Source organism: Solea senegalensis, linkage group LG10 (genome assembly GCF_019176455.1).
Source record: "Solea senegalensis isolate Sse05_10M linkage group LG10, IFAPA_SoseM_1, whole genome shotgun sequence".
Classification (NCBI taxonomy): Eukaryota; Metazoa; Chordata; class Actinopteri; order Pleuronectiformes; family Soleidae; genus Solea; species Solea senegalensis.
Window position 1 is genome coordinate 8,123,141 of NC_058030.1, and position 22,520 is coordinate 8,145,660.

Below are 22,520 nucleotides of genomic sequence, written 5' to 3' on the forward strand. Positions count from 1 at the left end.
GCCCTGGGCTGCATGTCACCCAGCTGCTTCACCCGCTCATGCCCCATTAAGAGGAAACGTGTCACACTTTGAGTGTCAAGCCATTTATGTTGCCAACACGTGATCTGCTGTTGATTCAGTGCGTCAAAACCAGCAGCTGTCAATCTCTCATGGTGAGCAGGTGACTTGTCGGCCAGCTCGTTTACAGAAAACACTTTGTGCACACTGAAGACTTTTAACATTCCCTGTGTGCAGGAGAGATCACCACTGCCCCGACTCAGTCACACAGACACAAGCAAGACAATGGTCTCCTCCCGAAAACGTATCCACACTGGGTGTGATGCCTCGCTTCATAATACAGTGCCAAATACAGTGTTGGTTTTTCAGGGTGTCAGGTCAAAGGAAACTCTTCGGCCCACTAGAAGGCATCAGTGTCAATGTTGACATTCTGAATTTGAAGTGCATGAGTTATACTTGACTTCAGACTGTGGCCAGTTAACAGCACTCTAATCTATGAAGACGTGTAAAGCTTTAGGCAATAGAAAATGTGGCAAAACCATCTGTGCATGGTGCACAGAGAAGAAAGGTTTAATTGATAAAGAAGTCACATTATGAAACTGCCTTGAACAGGTACATTGCTTACAACTACAGACAGACAACTTAATCTCTGACGGACAATTAAGTGTCTGCAGTCCACCTACCACATAATCTCATTCATACAAAACAACTCCAACAATGAAAACCAGCAAGACAGATGGCAGAGAAATGAACAAGAACCAGAATAACATCCATGATAACTACAAGAACAGAACTTCACAAAGCCAGTTACATTCCCCTAATGTGCTTATCAGTTAGTGCAAAAAAGCACTTTTATAATAAAAAAAAAGGTACTGAAAATGAAATAATAAATAATAATAAAAGTAAACATGAAGCGTCTTTGAGTATCCAGAAAAGCGCTATATAAGTATGATGATGATGTGAAGGGTGAGTAAAATTCTGTCACGCCAACCTAACTCAATTTACCCTGCTACACACACACACCCTATTGGGGATTTAGATAGAACTAACTCGTAGTCAAGACGAGTCAAATGATTTTATACCATATTTTAAAACAGAGGCCCTAGAAAATATTTGGAAACTATTGTAATAATGAATAATGAATAATAACTTACTTTTAGAATGGTTGGATAATGGATACAGTAATACAAGAAGAAAGCCTGTTTCTGTGCAAAAACGGGGGGCATATCACATAACTACCCTCCACATTGGATTACTCAAAAGCTGAAATATTCATGCCAGCATCTGTTTAATTAAAAATCCAGGCCTGATCGATCTGTGCCAAACCACAAGTGTAGAGGTTTGAACTGCTCCTCCTCCTCCTCCCTCTGCATCACTAGTTGTCCTCTGTTCTGCACGAGGAGCAGCGTCCAGCTCACAGTTGGTTTATTATTTATCTGCAGGCGTCAGGCCAACAGTTGCTGCTCTCTGAAGCCCTGCACTGCCACCTGTAGCTGTCACTTCACCTCACTCTTACTGCTGCTGCTGTTCTTTCTGCTGCTGCAGTCAGCACCAGAAAACCATCTCGCCCAGAAATCTTGGGATGCTTCCTCAGCTGAACATCCTGATGCGATTGTGTGTGTGTGTGTATGTATACAGTATATGGCAGCTGGAAAGTACTGTATGGCTTAAAGATGGTTAGACATGCAACAAAGGCTATGAGTGGAAATCAAACTATCTAGCCACCAAGAATGTGTAAATATATTCACAACTCCATGACATCAACCCTTGCTCTCTGTTGTCGCCACCATCTTCACCTACACCTGTGGTGTACACTGCAATGATCTGCCTAAACTGTTGTGTTTTTGTTAACATAAACTGGTCAGTTGTGATCTCAAATGTGCAGTACTATGTAAAAGTCTTGGGCCAACATTAGATCTGTTGTTTTACTAATAACATATTGACCATACAGAATAATTACTTCTCAATCACTTCATTGGAATCACTTCATTGGGGAAAAACCCCCGGCTTCTACAGGTTAAAGTGTCAGTTATTTAGTGTGACTCACCCTTAACATTTGAACAATGGCAAGAACTGGAGTGGAATCCTAACTAATGTTACTAACATTCCAATCAACATGCCAACGATCACAGAAGCACAGTACTCTCAGTTGGTATCACACATCAAACTCCTAAACAGGAAATCTACAAGGACAGACGGGAAGGATCTACTAGCTGAAAACCCCTTGCCTAGGCCTTAGCAGCACGCGGCTTATTTTCATTAGTGGTCATAAAAACAGATGATTGTTTAAATGTATGGACCTGTTGAGACTCATCCAGACCAAGGAGAATAGGTCACTTAAGACACTGCTGATGTGATGCGTTTCATCATCCATAACTGCAGCAGTTGTTCGTCTGTTAAACCTGAAACATCAACTCGAAGACGCCAACACCTCTTTCCTTAGTCTACCTGATCCCTATATCCACCTCTCCTCTCTGTGTTTTCAGAGGCCATAAAGGACCCAAGCAGACTCGCAGTAAAGATCGGGGTCCTCCATCAAACCAGGGGCCGCGTGCCCGCAGCCTGCCTGTGTGGTCACTCATAAACTCGTCCTCGTGGCGAACAAGTAAAGATGCCTCGTTAAAGAGCCCGCTACCCTCGGCTGGCGTGGTGCTCGGAGAAAACAACACCTCAAAAACACGCGTGCACAGATGGTTTTCCACTTCAGGAGGAGAACACACGACAAACAAATCCACAAGAAACGCAGAGAGCTTTTGCTGCTAATCGACCCCGAGATGCAGCTTCATCCACCTGTTAGGTGGTGTGAGGTTGTGTCGTGTTTCAGTCAGGTCACATTTTGTCTTGAGGCAGCAGCAGAGTCTTACTCTGTGGTGTTTTCTTTTAAAGGACGCCAAAAAGACTACAGGATTCACATGTATTGTATGTGCATTGTGTGTTTTTGTTGGTTGATCCTACACAAACCTACACTGACGAAATAAACATCTGTGGCTTTAAACAATGCAGAGGTTAAAGTCCCTCTCTGACCACATAATATTGTCTCTCCCCCCTGAAAGCAGCTATGACACAGATTCCTCCAAACTGAATCAGAGGTCAGTTGGTCATGGACATGATTTGGTTTCACTGTTAAAATGTTTCTTGTCTTTGTCAGACCTCCTGAATGCTTAAACAGATACTCATCGCTTCAGCAACAGTATTTACTATACTGCAGCAGAAGAGCCTCAATCACAGTTCAGAACTTTACCCACATCAGTGTATATTATTATTATTGTTATTTTACACATGTAAACATGCTGTTTTTAATAGAACTATATATATATATATAGTCATTATTTTGAAGGATGCTGCAGTTACACATGTTTTTCAAGTATGGAGCCTACCCTCTGGATCAATGGTAATCAAATACAGTTAGCAGCTTCATTATTCAAACTAAACAGTGTGGTATCTGTTTGTTTAAAATAAATACTGTAAATAAATCGATCAAGTATTAGCTAATTTTCAGGTTGGAGCAGCAAATTACGACTAAATCAGCTTTGCAAGTGTTGGTTGATTTGGTTGATTAATTCAACAGCTGCTGGTAAAACCTGCAGAAGTTCTAATGTCTTCACTTGTGCTGTGTTGTGTAGACATCTGTTAATTATGTTCATGTCTTAGTATTGTAACATCCCCTGGGCTCTTTTCAGTACTGTGATAAGGATTAATACCGACCCTGATGAATGATATATGGTTACAAATGTAAAGCATTAATGACACTATCGCCTACAGTATATACTGTAGTTATTTATAATAAAAACAACTATTGAAAAGTGAAAATACCTTATGAAACTCCCTTACATTTAAAAAAGCAAAACAAACGAACCACTTTTCAGTTCAGCTAAAAAATGAAGATGAAATGATAGCTAACTTTAGAATGAGACAGCAAGAGAAAAAAGAATAACAAAGAGAAAACCAGGCTTATATAGGTGTTATTTTTCTATCACTATTACACTGTGCAATCAGTCTTAGCATCACAGTGACAAGTGTGAGATAAAAAGCTTTTATGTACTGTATAAAGTTTTTATATTTCAGAATTGAATGCAAAAAAACAGAAAAGGCTTTATATATGGTGCTGTATTAAAATGTTTAGTAGACGTTGACAAGTTACATGGGAATATGTTGTAACAGAGAACACAGAAAAACAAAAGAAAGCCAGAATCAACCTTGACCTTTTCCATCACAGGTCAGGGGTCATTTCCAACAGAAGAGTCTCAGCTTTAGACCAAATGGAGCTCTAAACCTCTGGAATGGCCTCAGCCTCCCGCTCTGCCCCTTCAAACTATCAATAAAAGGATTCCAACTTGGCACGATGCTCAGATTCTGCAGATTGAATGGACGATTAACACACAAGAGGCTCTCAGAGCGGCAGAAATCCCCTCTCTGTTGCATGGTGTCCTGTTACCCAGCACGATTTTCAGGGGTTTTAGCGTCTTCCTGTGGAAATCAATATATTCTCTGTGGTAAAAGTGATTCACGGTGAAGGTCCAAAAGAAAAAAAAGGTGACCAAAGCTAATTCTGAGCTCAGTGGCCGCCTGCTTCTGCTGCTGAAAGGCCATACTTCAAAGTGCTCATCCAGAGACCTTCAGATTAACCCTCACACAGCTCAGGCAGCAGGCAGTAAAGTTACCTCACCAGCTCTCTGCACACATGTGATATAATCTGTGATTTGTCACAACATAATTCAATCCAAAAGAGGAAGTTGAGTCACTGACGCACCAGGTGTAAAGAAAAACTTGAAGATAGAGATGATAAAGATAATGCTCTTTCTTGTAGTTCATTCTTTTTAGTTCAGAATATTTACATATTTGCATTTGATAATCAAGCCTATATAAAAAACAGTAATATCAGTCTTACTATGTTAACACTAAAATAGGGTGCATTCACACCATCCCTTCTTAATCCAACCCTAGTTCATTTGCTCTGAAAGTCAAAGAAGCGAACCCTGGTCCGCCTAAAAACGTAGGTCTTGGTTTGCTTCAAGTGAACCAAATGCAGGAAGTGGACTACAAAACACACAGCACAGGGCATTGTGGGTAAACAATACAAAAACATATGCGCGTGTAAAACGATAGCCGGGAGAAAGACAGGATTTGATGCAGCTCCGTGTTTCCCCCTTTGTGGAGGAAACATGAGTGGCTGTCTAGCGGACTATTAGGTGTGAAAACAAGCAAGAATGTTGAAAATTCAGCATCAAACACCATACTACCAAACATGTCTCCATTGAAGTAACTACAGCAAAAAGCAACACCAACACTAACTTTGCTAACTTTGACCCTGCTGGCTCCTCAGTGGACACATGATAACCTTCTGTCTGGTGAACACAAGGATGGCTGAAGCTTAGTATATATGAACATATGACCATCACCATCACCTCATCCCTCCACAGGACCATGTTTAGCAGCAGAGAAAACAAATAGCATCTTGTTAAAAGTCAAAGACAAAACAAAATACCTTATTGTTTTTCTAAGCAGCACTCTGTCACATCATTCTCTGTCACAACATCTCTTACAGCCATTAATTGTATAATTGAAAGTAACACAGGGCCTACGAGGAGAAATAAATGATTTTTGAGGATGTCCACTTAAAGAGTCAACAGACAGGACAACTCTTGTGTCCTGGATGGTTTAGTTTCCCCATTGTCATTACAAGTTTCGGACAAAAAGATTTCCATTTCAAATATGAACTTGAACTTTGAAGGATTTTCATTTGACATTTTCTCCCTAAATGTGGGCCGATGTCGCCTAACAGCTCTTTTAAAAAAATGTGTTTGATAAAAAAGATGAAAGTAAAGTTCAGTCTTTTAATGGAAAGGCAGTAAAAATCCAGATCCTGGTCCTAGTCCAAGACCTGGAGGACCTCAGATTGCATGGGGTTAACAGGAACAGGGCCCAGTAGATGTGACGTGATGTGCACACACACACACACACACACACACACACACACACACACACACACACACAGAGCACCAACCTAATCCACCCCCAAAGCAGCAGCTTTAGTGTAATTCACGCCGCAGCTGTCTACTGCTGGAAGAATCGAGAAATTGTCCCGCACATGTTCAGCTGCAAGAACAAATGTCACGGAGCACAGCAAATGAAAAAACAAGATGGACTCCTGAGTTTTCCACCCCCCCTATTACACACAAAGTATACACTGATGGCATGATGTAGAGGCAGGCAGGTGAAGGCTGTCGGGGTGGGGGGGGGGTTTAGGAGGGGGATCAGCGTGCGTATACATGTCATATTATTGGATATTATTTTAGGTAATACTTTTAGACAAATAAACTGAAATTAATATCTTCTCAGTCTGAACATGCGAGGCAGAGCCGGCACTTAAATCCTAACTCCCTCTGTGTTGTATTAACAAAACTTCAATCTTTAATCGTTTAAGCCACATAATTAGGAGGACTTAGGATGAGAGCACAACAAACTTATGCTGAGGGAGCCACCAAAAGTCAAAAGTTTCATATGACGTATACTAAGTCAATTCCATAGACATGACATTTGCACTATTCAGGCCTTATATCCACAGTGAAATGGAACTTTCCCTATAATTTACTTTTTTGTTCTTAAAAGGTTGTATTTTGTACAGCATTGTTTTCTTCATACACAAAAAAACCCTCCAAAACGAGTCTAAGCACTGTAGTACATATGCCAGGCCTGTCTGTAGGTGCCACAGAAATACACCAAAAATGGAGAAGAAGATGTGGAGCATGTGATTATTATAGCCTGCCCCACACTGAGGATAATTTGCCATATTTTGATTTGGGTGTCTTTTGATTTCAGGCTGATTTGAACTGATTATCTGGCCAAATTATTCTGCAAGTGTGAGGGGTGAAAAAAAAAATGTATGAATGAATTTGTAAATTAGTGGTAATAGATTAACCTGACACTAGAGAATAGTAAATAGTAAATGGTTTGTATTTACATTTCTTCAGTAATTCACACCCATTCTATGGCTTTTTAAATTATGCATCACACGCTTCACAGCCATCATCGGTGCATGTAAATCAAATGAGCTGGTGATTGGGTAATCTCTCTCCCCTATTCCAAAGTCTAAAAATCTCTTGTGAGATTTAATGTATGATGGAGAAGTGGTAGTGTGATGCAAGTACAAGTAAGGGTTTATACCTTTGTTATTCCATGCTTCTGAAGGTCACTGCAGGTGATGAAAGCAGAATAAGTCTCAGTTGGTGCTTCAGTGCTTCAGCTCTGGTCACACCTCATTGTATTTTTGGCTCAGTAACGGGTCTGTGGATTTCCGTGCTAAAAGAGAAGGATTAGGCTGTAAAGATAAAAAAGGTTTTAAATCTTGGAAGAAAAGTTACTGTTGGCTATGATTCAGATCTTAATAGAGAGGAGAAAAAACCCTTTGAGCGCTGAAATTGCCATGGTGTTGAATTCTTTCTCTGGATAGTGGAACAAAAAACTGTGAAAATACACATTAACCAATTTTTTTTGTCAGGAGTTCTGGTTGACAACGGTAAAATTGATCATCAATCATGTTAAAAGCCAAAAACAGTGAATTACAGGGTCTTCTACAAGTCTACGCGTCAGTACATGTTGACCATGGTAATAACACAGCATTTAAACACATTCATTCAGTTACAGTTTATATAATGCATATGAAAATATTTCAGCTGTGTAGCTATGCAACCATGACTTCCTGTGTTTTGGAGGTGCAGCTTTCCGTTGCATTTTGTAAAAAATATAGCCTGCTTTATAGCTTTCACACACTTACAGACCATAATAGTGTGTGCTGCACATACTCAAAAGAACCAATAAAACAGTATGAAAATACTCAAACAAGTAAATTCATGTACAGAACTGTAATGTTTACAGTGTTAATAAATAGGCATCGATATGGAGCATTTTACTGTTATAGCAGCTTGAGGTGTAACTGACTTTCCTTTAATAAACTGTTTGCTTTTCTTTTTTTTATCCAGTGGTTCTCAAACTAGGGTTACGGGATAAATATATTTGCTGAGGTGATGATTTATGAGCTATAAAGTATTGTAACAATGTAAACGTTAAAATATAAAAGTTGTTGATAAGTACTTTATTAAATGTACTCAGTTAATGTTACTGTAATGTCAGCACCTTCGAGCAGGAGAATGATGAGATTCAGGAGCCTCTGATTTTGCTGGGATTTTAAAGTCACACACAGCAACATATTTTCTTCATATCTCAAAGGGATAAGCCTAGAATGAAGCCTGCGGTGTTATTTGTGTGTGTGTGCTAGTTTGTTTAGGCTTGAATTGTGTTTAGGTTAAAGTTAGGGTTAGGCATTAACTGGTTATGATTGGGGATAACGCTTTGGTTAGGCTTTTCAAAAGAATGTAAAAGTTGGACAAACCTCTGTGTGTGTGTGTGTGTGTGTGTGTGTGTGTGTGTGTGTGTGTGTGTATGCGTGTGTGCGTGTGTCATACAGTACATTCCCAGCGTGTCGTTGGTGTTACTGAGCATTAGTGGACACATTCAACGACATGCCGATCGACTCAAGAAACACAGTGCAGTGTTCATGGCTCCCTCAAGGGGGAAACACTCAGCTGACAGACTCTGAGGCTTCACTCTCTGATGTGACTTGAGTCGGCAGACCACATAAAATACTCTGCTTTGTTAATATTCACAGCTCCAGCATCTACATCAGACACAATTTGTAGTTAGAGTAGTTTATAAGGTGTATATAGTTTGGAAGGAGCGGGTGGGTGAAGATGTTTTTAAGATGTTGCATTATAGGAGACGTTTTTGACTCTTGACCCATACTGAAGACTAAAGGTCAGTCAGTTTTGACCCTCTCTCTTAAAGCCATCTCTTGTGAAACTCTTAAGGGCAGCATGAAGTATCTCAAGAATCTGTTGCCTTTATTCATTTAGAAGTAAAACAACCAATTATTGAATTAATTTGTGTGAGAAAATAACTATTTTGATAATCAATTAATCATTGAAGTTTAATTGTTTAAGGGTTTTTTTAAAACATAAAATGCCAACGAAACAGTCTTCCATTAAAATCTCACTGATGCTGCTTGGCTATTGCCCATGACACATCAATGAGAATCTTTCAACATAGGTTTTTGGAGATTGTGATAGTTTCTGTAATATATATATATATATATAGTTGGAATATTGTACAAAAAAAGAATGATCTACTTGTTTTGTTTTCTGTCTGTCACTCAGCTGTTGCATGTGCTTGAAAGCCTTGTAAATCTACAGACCTTTCAAACTGTCTTTTAAATTAAACAGTATACAAATAGTACTGTAACATGAACAATCAAGTGTTGTACAATCAACCACCTTTTACCTTTTACCATTGAATTCTGTTTCCATGCAAGATCATCCTACACCAACACCCCAGTGTCCTGCCAAATGAACGGCATGTAAATGCCTCTCAGAAAAATGATTTGTGAGGCTGTAAGTTGGCTCTGATACAAGCTGCTTTCTCAATTTTCATTTCAGGCATTTTGCTGACACTCTCGACCCAAAATGACGCCCCAGCAGGGCAACAGGAGAATTATAAAAACACATGTCATGTTGTACTGTGAAGGGTAGAGAATTTTATCCCAGATATATCTTACGGTATCAGGAGCAGAAACTGTTTTAACATATCGAGTTCCAAAAGGAGTAGAGGCATAAACCTACTGCAGCCAAGCTGGTAAAGCAACATGATCTGCATTTGACTTCATACCTGCAGGACAGAGTAATAAAACCCATGGACAGCAGGTAGTAGGTGTTTCGTTTTGTTTTTCCACTGGCAGTTCCATGACGCAGCCTTGCCCCCACCCCCACTCCCCATGCCAAGCTTTGCATGCCCAACATGATCTTGTGGATTCGTTAAACTTTCATCCTGACGCATCTTTTCCTGACAAGACATACCCAGAGAAAGGTCACATACTCGGGCCCTGGCAGTGTGGCCCTGTGTGACGCTCTGGACTAAAATAGTGTCATAAAGTCATCCATCAAACAAGTGGGCCAGGGGTCATTAACGAGCCAGCAGCAAAGGGGAAACCACAGAGATAAAACCGAACCCAGCAGGAACATCCCAGAATAATCCTGAATTCACATGCAACAATTTTTAGACTTCTAGAAACTTCATAGATGATCCATTACAGTCACTATTACTAATGGCGCTTTACTATAATTAAGCTCACTGACGCTGTTTTCTTTACTTATGAGGGACGACCGCATAAGTAATGATGATTGGCTAAGGTACGTTCAAACACAAACACACACTCACACACACCAACAACACAGAGACACACGCAGCGATAGCGAGCCCATCAAATTCTATCAGGTACAGACATTACTTTTCCCTCATTGAGATAAAAGGCCCGAATGTATATGTAAAATGTAAATTATGCCCAGAAAAGTGTTTGGCAACGTCAGTAGTAAGCAACTACTTCTTCTACTAAGCTAGCAGCACAAACCCAAAAAAGGTAAAGCAATAGCTAACAAATATGGTTAACAACACTGGTAACCATATTTGTCGTACAAATAATGGCTGACCTCTCAAAACCACAGTGGGTTTATTAGAGTCTCTGCCTCTCTATTAAGAGAGAGGCAGACAGACACAGATTAAAATGACAGCTTCCAAGATAAATTTGAAGATAAATTTGGAAGACAGAACTCGAAATGCTTGCTGTAATTAAGACCATTATGAAGTGACTAACTTTGCTTGGGACAGGGGCCGGCAGCTACATCAAGTACAGATTTAGAAGTACAAAACATAGATAACATAAAACTCAGTATGTCCAGACTCTTCCTGTGAACTAATAAAAAAAACAAAAAAACACGATGAGGTGGTGTCAGTAGCACGTCAGACAATGGGATTAACCTATAGTGTGACGGGCGGAAATCATATCAACTCACAGACAAATGGGATTACTCACATCACACAACTCCATCTGCTTTTACTCAGCTTCACTGCCCTGTCCTGTCCTCAAACACACACACAGGCACACACAGAAGGTGCAGCGATCCAACACCCTCCCTCCCTGTGTCTGTGCAGAGAGACTAAGAGCAGACAACATTGTCTGAAACCGATCCCTGGTGTGAACCTAAAACAAAATGAAAGCAAAACAAATCACAAGCCTCTTCCCATGCTCCCCTCCATTCATATTCATCCATAAGAAAATAACAAACCTATTAGTGCTGATCAGCAACCATAAATATCAAACAATCACTGAGCCCAGATGGGTGGGATTATGTCGCCTTAAAGTCATTACCATCACATCCTCTCCTTAAGCTTCCAATTCCCCTCTCAGCTGCATTGTAATACCTCACCACAGATCACTTTCCCATATCAAACTCACTGTTTGCCAATGAGCTTATTAATGCCTTTGTTTCGGCGTGCCAAAACAAATGCCCTCCATTCGTAAAAGTCCTGAGCATGATTAATCAGATTTAGCTCCAGTTCAGTCAGAACACTGGGGAAACTGGCAGAACATGGCCTCTAGAGGGGCTCTTCCTAGGTGGCGGCGGGAAGTTTTTTTCCCTTTCTTTTCCTCAACGTCCACCTTCTTTGAAGTGAGGACAGTGCATGTTTCACGCTGGAACTGGTTGTCAGAAGTCGAGCCGGGCTCATAACAGGCCGTAACCTGAGAGTGCAGAGGGGCTTAGGCTTCCCTCGCCAGAGTTTTGATATCAATTAGATTTGTGGTCACCTGATATGCCAAGGGCCTGGTGCTGAACATCTGCATGGGATAATGAGAGGAGGAGGAGGAGGAGAACCTCTGCTGTGGTACCCTGGCACTACTGGAACACATACATGAAACATCAGTCTGCGCTGATGAAACAGATATACACCACAGGACGTCAACATCTGATCTAACATGAGCACCCAGTAAACCACCAACTGATAATTTAATACAACACACAAATAACCAACCAAGTAGGGATGCAATTATGCTTTTCTTGAAGAGACTTGAGAGCATCTAAGTGAACAATATGAAAAATAAAAAGCCCGAGAGGCCAGGCCACTTTAAAGGTTCACTGAAAGCAGAACTGAGGCCGCAGTGCTGCTCTCTGGGGAACACTGGCTGAACCTGTCCGTGCGTAATTAACGTCCTCCATGATACTCTGCCATCCACTCGCAAACGGTACGCAAAACAACCCTGCAGCCTTCTCATGTTTCAAAGTCAAGTCCTCAGCACCAGCTGTAGAACAGGGCACTTTTCCCTATCTGATACTGAGAGAGACAGAGAGAGAGGGGATAAAGACAGGGCAACGAGCATGTCTGATAAACTGCAGATGTCGTACAGGACAAGATGAAGCTGCTGACAGGCTTCCTGAGCAGAAACAACCACAGACAGACAGCTAATCAAAAGAAAAGTTTATTATTGAGTTGTGATCAGTGGACGATGTTCGACTTTGCAGTTTACAGAAAACAAGAGATGCTACACCCGAAATGTTAACAGGTTAAAGAGTTTGTCAAAGCCTCACTGGTGTGTGGAACTTTCCCGTCTTATGGTTTCCATCATTTCTATCTTGCACCTGGTATTTGTCAAATTTGAATGCCCATAGGTTTGTGTACTACCTGAACAACCATATAATTATAATTTGCTCACACTTCAGGTTGCAACCTGTAGTGATCCATATCGTATGATACTGTGGACTTTTTTGATAAGTCTAATTCGGAACATAAAATCTATTTACAATTTGGCAATATGTTAAATTCAAACATTTTTGTGCAGAATATCCAAATGCAACATTTCACATAGACTTCACCCTTGACTTTCCATCCTTTCCCTCTCAGTAACCTTACCCAGGACAGCCCCCCCTTTGTCCTCAGTGACCCCTCACCGGAGCAGAACTGAATTTACATTCTTCAACAATCCTTTAAGCTCAGTGACCAAGATGCTCTCATCCCCCGATCAAAACAGACCTGTTGACATGTCCAGCCCGAGTCCCAGAATGCATTTTGTCCTTCTCAGCTCCTCTAATTGGCTCGCTGAGAGGATGTGGGTGCAGGATGATAACAGCTATGTTCCTTAACCTTTTTGGTTGTTGCTGACTGTTTTCCACTGTGACAAGTATAACTTCATTAGTAAGGGATAAGCGGAGGTGGGATGGGCAGGCCAAAGGACAAGGATGATGATGTGAAGAAGAAAACACCTGCACAGTGAAGCTATGGACATGAGGACCAGCCTGAAACATGCATCTACATCAAGACAACAAGCGAATCCTACAGTGTCAAAAGAACTGACTTCTACTGATGCAGGTTTCAGTCTGTGACCAACTGTGTTTAACATGGTTACTGCAATCATACTTCAATACATTGCAGGAGCGTGGTTGCCCAGTTTTCTAAAATATGGAAATACAGAGATACACTTACATCTGTCCCTCCCTGTTTTATATCAATAAACACTGAACCTATTTGGGTTTTCTCCGAGTTATCCTGTTTCCTCCCACAGTCCAAAAACAAGCAGATTTGGGGTTTAGGCAAAATGGACACTCAACTGACCTTAAGTGTGAGAGCGAATGGTTGTTTGTCTCCATGTTGGCCCTGTGATGGATCTGTCCAGGGTGTCCCCCGCCGTTCGCCCTATGTTATCTGGGATTGGCACCAGACAAAAAAATAACAGGCTGTAAAACATTTATGTTGAATATCCATGGACAAAACTTGAGAAAATGTCAGATATCTTAATGTGGAGTACATGAAACTCATATTACGTTTTTAGACTTACGTACCACACAATTCTCAATTGACCACTTTTTTGTTTTTAAAAGACTTTTAACAATGAAATATAAGATAATTGAATCTCACAAAAAGTATTTAGTGAAATGGAGACACAATGAAAGAGGCTCTTAATGTAAACAACTGTAGAAAGGCAGACAGAGATGAGATTGAAAGACATCTCCTTTCCGACGATATGTAAAGCATCACACTGCTCTGAAATGAGATCTGTGTATGAAAGATGACTGATGGTGAACGGATGATGTTGTGAAGTGCCTGAACTCTGACTCGTAATCCTTCTATGTTGTGATTCATCATGTTGCTATCAAGGCTACCAAGGGTTCTCATTCCCCAGTGTTGATCTGAAGGGTTACAGTCGTCATCGTTTATCCCCTCTCATTCTGAATAACCAGGATAATGACCACAGTATTCAAGAATTAAAATGCCTTTGGGTACATACGTCACAAGGTTCTATTACAAAAATAAAAGGTTCTTGCAATAACTTGGCCTCCTCCAGGGGGCAATAAACCAGTAAAATATACTGTTACCCAATAGTTTCCAAAAATATATGGTATAAAAACTGCACTTGATAATCCAGGTGACAGTTATTCTTCTTAACGTATCCTATATGTTTTCATCCACATACTTGTACTACTAGTTTTATACTGTTGAGTGCAACAAGAGAAAAAGCAAGCAGCCTCTAAAATGAGTTTTAGAGGCTTTTCCATGAAATCTATATACCAGAGAATAACATGTTTTCTGATGCCATTACATCGTGTAACCAGTTTTAACATAAAAAAAGTATTCATTAGCCAAAAAGGGTCTGTTTTAGCTTAAAAGCAGCTGAAACCATGAGTTTGTTTCTGTAAATAAAATCTGACAAAGTGTCATTATGGCTCTTAAACAGTCTCATCCCAAACATTTTTCAGTAGTTGCTTCGAGGTGAGTGTTGGTATTGTGAGCTACCATCTGATTGTTGCTTGTGGCTGCATGCCTGAGGCCTTACTCTCGTAAAACTCACTCTAATCAATTAAAGCATACTGCTGCAGTGTGTTGAGCTTATCGTGTTTCCACGTTCGGAGCACCTGCTATCGGCCATGATCACAGCGGCTCTGTGTGGCTGAAAACCCACTGACTCACACCAGCCTCACAGTTGGCCTGTCCACTGACAGGGCATACACACACACACACTCACAAATATCAGCTTACACAGGGGCGTGCATGCCAACAGCTAACACGCTCCTCCACTCACAGCCTCACAAACTTTAGCATTTTATTTTCGTGCCCGTCACAATTTCACACGTCTTTTCCGGGTGTGGTTGGATAATCCCTTGCCGGGTGAATGCCTGTGGGCCGGCTGGGGCCGCAGCGTGCCGAGCTGAGACCGCCACGACCTCAAAACAAAAAAAGGGGGTATTCTGGGTGTGTTCTTGGTTCTGTGGTGAAACTTTATCTGACATTTCCAGGAGTCTTTCTTAGGGGGGGAATTGCTACGTGAAGTATAGTGAGGACGTCCTTAAATGTAGGAAAAGTGGAAAATTGCAATTTGCACATGATTTACAATAACTGTATTTATGTATTTTTACAATTAAAACTATTTTCCTAAAAAGTATTAACAAAATAGTACCAATAATAGAAATTGTTCCCTTTTTCAAGTTGTCTCATGACTCTACAGGGCCAACAGGCATATTTTATGTCCCTACCAAACCAACAGGTAGTTTTTCCTCTGAGTTGTTGATGACAAGTTTATATTCTATTAAACAACAGAAATAACAAACCTACAAGAGCTTATTCCTGCCTACATATTAAGTAACCCCAATATGTAGCCTTTAGGACAGACACAGAGTTGTACTTTACCCCACAATCTATCGATGTTTTGTTAATCAACACAGATGTCACTTTAAAGAGCTTTGATAATTTATTCTTAGATTTGTTTTTGGAATCACACTGAAAGACGTTTCCTTAAGGCAAGGATGACTGGTTTAATCAGATTAGATTAAACTGACTGAGTAATGATGGACATAATGGGACCTCACCACAATATGACCTAATAAGAGTTTGCCTTATCTAGAAATTTGTGATGGGCGAATTTGAATGTTTTCACACAATTCTGTTCAGTCAAATCAATAAGTATTGAGAATAATAGTGAGATGTACTTCAACAGTGATTAAAAGTCAAGGTTGTGTCGAATGTGCTAGAACATGAAGCACACAAAGTAAAACCACACAAATACTTTTACATTCAAATAAATGAAAAATTAATCCAGCAAAGAGGAGACAGCACAAATCGATACGACTTAAATCTTTGTTTGGCTCTGATGTCCCCCTTTTGGAATGATAGAGGTTATTTGCCTGTACATTCTGTCCAGGGAAAATGTGAGCGTGTCCATCGGTCTCGGCAAATGAATCACAGTAAAAGCCTCCTGGCTCTGGGACCCTGGAGAATAATCTGGTCCAGCAGTTTGTCTTTTTTTTTTTGCAGTTACAAGTCATCACTGCGAAAACACGCTCATGCTTTGAGAGTAGAGTCAGAGCTTGTTAAAAACAAGAATTACCTCACTGATTCTACACGGTAAAGAGGCTGAGCTCTGTCGCTCGACAGAGACATTCTTTCCAGTCTAGTGTCAGGATAGGAAAGAGCCCACCACCTCTGACATAGAACGAGATCAAATCAAATCTTTTCTCAGTCGTTGTTTGTGATGAAACTGTGCCTGTGTGTGTCCCCCCAGTACAGTTTAGAAAATGGTTGTACCGTTAGAGATTTAAATGTGACATTGAAGTGTGGTATCTTGTCTTATTTTGAAACAGTTCTGCATATAAGTTGTCACAACGGTTTTAATGGCTTGTTCCCATATCAGAAATAAGGGGAATTTCATGTTATCATCAGTGCTCCTGTTCTGACAATTCAAAAGTCACCCCAGTATTAACCCTGGTCTTATATCCAGTTCTTGTATGAACCATGTTTAGCCAAAAACCTAGGTTTCTTTGGAGATACATCAAGTCACCTTCAGCTGACTCTTTCAACTACTCTGCCACAACCGAGGCTGTATCTATCGCTAGTTTGAAGTGGAACTAATGAACTTGTAATCACAACATACACATCACATACTGGAAACACCAAACTCAAAGGTTTACAGAAAACCTGAGAGTTTTTTAAATGGGTTTGACTTGGAACATGGTCTGGAGTTTCCTGTAATAATACTTAACTTCAACTGCCTGCTACGACCTGATCATAGAGGTGTGTAATGTAATTTTGCTATTAATGCCAACATCCGTTTTCTTACCAGCATCAACTTCTGTCTACAGTGGTGGAGGGCAACATCAACTCCTCCTGTTGCTTTTATTTGTACAAATTAGTCCTTGTGTCATCCAGACTGCCCTGAAGTCGCACACTCAAGAGGTGTATGACAACCTCCTCAATACAATACAGTAACTGCTGGAGCTCTTATGCAACTGCTCTCTTTTCCTATGTTCAACAGCATTAGAAATATTTAAAAACAATCTTATCCAATCATATTTAATAAACATTGTTCTAGGGGTTTTATGCATTTCTAACATCACCATCTACTATAGGATAACTACTATCAGTTCACAAAACTGACATTCTTAAAATTCTAATTACCTGAAACTGATATCATTTAGAATTTAAAAATAGAGAAATAACCTAATATGCACCATGATTTGTTCACCTGTTAAACAGGTCATACTCTGTCCAGAGTCAATTTAAGAGATTGCTGAAATCAACAGATCAGCAAACTCACAAACCAACTATCAAGTTACAAACATAACGGCTAAATAACAAAAAGGAGGCAAACTAAAAATACTGTTGCTATATCAGATCATCAGCTTTTTTGCCTTAAAACATTAAACATAATTTAAAAATACTTTCTGTCACTACAGGACAGCACGGAGGCCTTAGTGTACTGCGAGAGTGTCTGTGTCAGACTAGTCGGAGTGGGGTGGTCAAAGGTCATGGGTGACACAGGAGGCTGTAAACAGCAGTGGTGGGCCACAGTGGGCAGTTACAGCCATGAGTTTTATTTATGAAACTACAGCCACGGCCCGGGTCACGGTTGCCAGGGGCGACTCTGGGTCGTTACCGTGCCCATGGGGATAGGAAGTTGGTCACAGGGTCAGAGAGTGGGAGGGGTGGGGTCTGTGGGTACAGAGGGGGTCAGATCAACAGGTGGGACGCTGCCACAGGACAGCCACACCTGCCCCACACGTCAATCACCGTCCAGCCAAAGTGTGTGGTTACAGTGAGAGAGAGAGAGAGAGAGAGAGAGAGAAAGAGAGAATGTTTTTAGTTTGTGAATGAGATGACAGAGATACAGAGAGAGAGAAAAAAATTGCATGTGTGGGGTAGTGTGTCTGTGGGTGAGTTTGTTTGTTTACCTAGTACTCAAAGCAAAGTACTTTGTATTAGGCTACTCACATACTGTACTTGTACATGTTTAAAATGTTATTCAGATGTTTAAAGGTAGGCTGTAAAACTACATGTAATATATATACACATATTACATATACACATATTAGGGCTTAACAATGAAACAAAATTTAACTGAAATCGCAATATAGCCTACTCCAATCGCAGGAGGCACAATATTTGTTAAATATTTGTTTGCCAAAATGTGTGTCGAAATATAATTTGACTTTAATTATTGTCTTGATCTATAGACATCTTATTCTATAGACTGAAGAGAACATCTTTGTTTTTCACAGATCTGCACAAATATCATGCAGTGATCATTTTAAATATGCTTTTCAAATTAAATGAGAATAATTATGAACAAATGACCATTCAATCTGATATCGTGAGTCATATCGCAATCCCAATCCTGTCAAAATAATGACAATTCTGGTTTATCAGATGATGTGATCAGTCCAAGTAACAGGTAAATAAATGAGTTCCACAAAGTGATAGCCACTTCACTGTGTTTCCAAAATGTGCCCAGAACATCAACTACAATATCAGTCATCATACCCGTGTATCACAGCATCACTATTGTGTGACTGCAATTGTGCTAAATCCAGAAATGCAGAAGTAACAGAAAGATGTGGACGTACACCAACATGGATCCAGAAGTACGAGTTGATTCCACAAAACCAAGCTACTGAAACAAGAAAAAGGAAACAAGAGTAAATGGCAAGAAAACTGAGTAATGTAAATGAGGTAGAACGAGAAATCCAGATTATCATCACTTAAAGGCTACACTGGCCACCAGTCGGTTACCCAGCATGCCATGCAGTAAGCCAGTCGGAAGCTTGGCTCCGTCTGGCTCTTATGCTCTTGTAGTCGGCTGTGTGTATGTGAGTGAGTGCATAGTAGACGTACATTTGCTGGGTCAGTAGCAGGTGCAGATTAGAAGGGTCGTTGTCCTGACAGTTGCAGTTGACCCAAAACAACACACACACACACACACACACACACACAGAGACAGACAGAGTGAGTCAGCAGTGTGTGTCTGTGTGCACATATGTGTATATGTACTGTATATACAGTAACTTACTGTATATCTGAGTCTTACTTTACACACAAACTCTCCTATTTGAGAAACTAACCAAACGCAACCAATTAAAATAACTGCTACTTATTTTCCTGCAAGTCAATCAATTGATTAGTTACCTCATCAAAAATGACTCTTTGTTTTCCTTCAGGCTTCATATTAAAGCTCCCCAAAGCTCAGACTTTGGGTGTTTTGTCAGAGAACACTATATCTGTTAAAACAGAAAACATGTTTGCAATGGTGTGTTCTAAAATAAGGCTTTTTGTATAGTTAAGTGTTCAGCCCACAAAAATGTCTAAGATAACAAAAAAGAAAGAACCTGGTCGGAAACGTTTTACTGAAATCACCACATTAAAATAAATTAAATACATCTCAAAATACACACGAGAGAGATTTATCTGGCTGATGGTAATTTAACAACCTTAGTTGCACAGCAATACTGAGCCATGTAAATAATGCACATAAATTTAAAACACTCATGTCATTCATTTGAGAATTTAATTTACTCTGCACCAGTAAGGACAAATATGAAAGATAAACTCACTGTTGTGAGTGGGGAAAACCCTGTCATCTCTAGAGGGCGCTAATCCTGCTGTTCTCACTTTGTGTGTGTGTGTGTGTGTGTGTGTGTGTATTTTGAAGGCCATGAGGGAGCCATGGGACTCTCCAGTTGCAGGCCTGCAGACTGGCTGGCACCCTCAAAGTAGCTTCTTCATCCTGGAGACAGCTGTTGTCTCCGTGACGACACAATTGGCCAATGAGCAAGTGGGTAGGGAGGGGGTGTGTGTGTGTCTCTCTGTGTGTGTTTATGTGTGAGTGTGTGTTCGTATAGGACCACTACTTGCCAGCACCAATAGTCCTTATGGAGACCAAAGCCCACCTCAGTTTTGAGGCTGTGGTTAAGGTTAGAGGTAACAAACCATAGTGATTTAAAGTTTAACAGGACTGAGCAGAAAATAATGAAACTTGGGGAATTAAGTACCTTACATTAACTATGTTAGATATGTGTGTGTGTGCATGTGTGTGTGTGTGTGTGTGTTTGTTGAGTGCATGTCAGCAGAGAGGTCCAGTTGGCTATGTGCAGTAAACACCATTCCTTCAGTCCCACTGTGGCAGGAGAAAAGACTCTATATAGATTCAACAACAAGGAAACATAATTCTGGGTCTGATCCTGCAGTTAGCAGCTGGATGTGTAAAGAGTCTGTTGGGACCAGACACAGGTTTCACTAAAACAGTGTAAGCTTACATCCATTTCACATGCCTGACCACAGCTGAACTGTGCAATTAGTCCAAATACAAATGCACTGAGGTTTAGGAAACTGAGGTTTAGTGTTATGGATCTCCTGTGCACCCATGGAGAAAATCTGTAATTTGACAAATACAGATATGCTTCTGTGTGTTATGGGTATAAGAATGACGATTCCATGTGTAGCACATTAATTATTCCTATATGAACAGTAATAGACAACACTAAAGTCACTTCTCTGCATCTGTGTTGCTGAGTCACTCATCTGCTGCAATGTCTCACGCTACCTGCGACTGTGTCAGCCATATTACTTCTTTAACAAATCAAAAACATTCAATTTAAAATAATAGAATCATGTAATGAACACTATTTCAACCTGAAGTATGTATCTGCGATCATTTATTTTTAATCTATATAAAATGCAAGTTAAATCTATTTTTAATTCAAATTATTAATGGAATTACACTAGTACCTTTGATGGTTTAGGTCTTGCTCAATGTTCACCAAAACAATGAAAACGTTTATTCCACGACACTCTTATTTTGAAACATAACGCGAGCTTTTAGAGCTCTTATTTTAAAAACAAACCGGAAACTGTCGACTGCTTCGCGGGCTTGATACTAGCTAGCGCCTCTTTAGCCTTTGTTTATTCACACACCAATAAAGCTTTTGAAACTTTCTACATCACACAATAGCAAGGAGTAGCTTCAGATAACCATCTCTGCATGTAGTAATATGTACTGTAGCGCCTTTTAAATGACAGTTTCATAGTTTGTTTTCAAAAGACATACTGAAATGCTACCATTAATGTTCCTCTGAGCTCACGCACTCTCACATTCATGCTCAAAACAAAGCCACACTAAGGCATTCACACAAATTATACTACATTTATTATTCTCTTATTATTCTCTTATTCTATAAGTCTCTTACCTGTATGAGCTGTAATAGAAAACATCAATCTCAGTTCTCTCATCACTTCATCTGCTTTGACGTCACACTCCACCTGTGACTGGCGTCAGCCGTTGGTGCCCTGTACACACAGCGCCCTCTGCTGACCAGGTGTTCCTACCATGTAAAGTATACCTGCCTTGCTGGAAAATTAATGCCATCACACTGCAAATGTCACTACAATCTTTTTTTACAGATTAAAAACAATTATATCATATCATATCAAATCAATCATATACAAAATGCACCCCAATTTTATCTGATGATACTGTTTGGTGTACAATCATAAAATGGTGTGACCCTAATGTATGTGATAGCAAGGTTGCAATTATTGTCATTATCAATTACTTTGTAGATGTTTTTTTAATTAAATTATTCAATGACTAATCACTAGGTAAGTAAGAAAGTGTCATTTAAATTACTTGTTTTGAAGTCTGGCTCTAGAAAGACTAACTTGTGTTGTCAGGAAAAAACCTCAGAATTGAATGACATTTGGGAAAGATTTTTAGATTTTGTTATTTTAATCAAGAAATAATAATGTGGTTCACTATTTTTCCTGTTTAATTGTAAAAAAAAAAAAGTCAATTTGAAAATTCATGGACAACAATCATAATTATATTTTAGCTTGTACATACTGGGGTATTAGCCATTACAGAAACATAAAATTAGGTAAGCAAATATACAAATCTGCTGAGTTTTTCCATAGACAGCACAGACAGCTTTCATCAAAGTGATTAATAGTAATAATAATTATCTTGAAAATAAGACAATGTATAATGACAATAATAGTCACTTCCAGCCTATACAGTGATAACAATGAACCACAGAGGACTTAACTCAGAAACAACAGCTGATGTTCAAGTGTCTGTGATGAAGAAACCTCTGCGGACAGGTGGAGTTTAAAAAAAAAACATTAAACGTACATCAGAGCCATTTAACCAGGTGAAAGGAGAAACTGTAAAGTGATTGGCCAGATGATGCGGTGACAGGGCGTGACATTTGCTCCACAGGAAGTGACCCTGCACCTCAGAACATGATGTCCACTGAACCTGTAACCTTGTGCTGGAAAAAGTGCCGATGTGGTGTGAAAGAGACACAGGGCAATGACTCATCATCTTC

The 22,520-nt window shown here is 40.0% G+C and overlaps 1 protein-coding gene across 4 annotated transcripts in view; it reads right to left on the reverse strand.

Moving 5' to 3' along the window:
- LOC122776078 (voltage-dependent calcium channel subunit alpha-2/delta-4-like) overlaps positions 1 to 13,520 on the reverse strand; it is a 53,409-nt gene extending 39,889 nt beyond the window's left edge. For 2 of the 4 annotated variants that reach the window (XM_044036437.1, XM_044036434.1), the window contains exon 1: positions 7,162 to 8,398. The gene's annotated coding sequence lies outside the window, so the exon portion shown is untranslated. Of the gene's footprint in view, positions 1 to 7,161; positions 8,399 to 13,488 lie in introns of those variants that run through there. The other 2 variants (XM_044036436.1, XM_044036435.1) reach the window with 2 other exon arrangements.
- Positions 13,521 to 22,520: the final 9,000 nt, after the last annotated feature.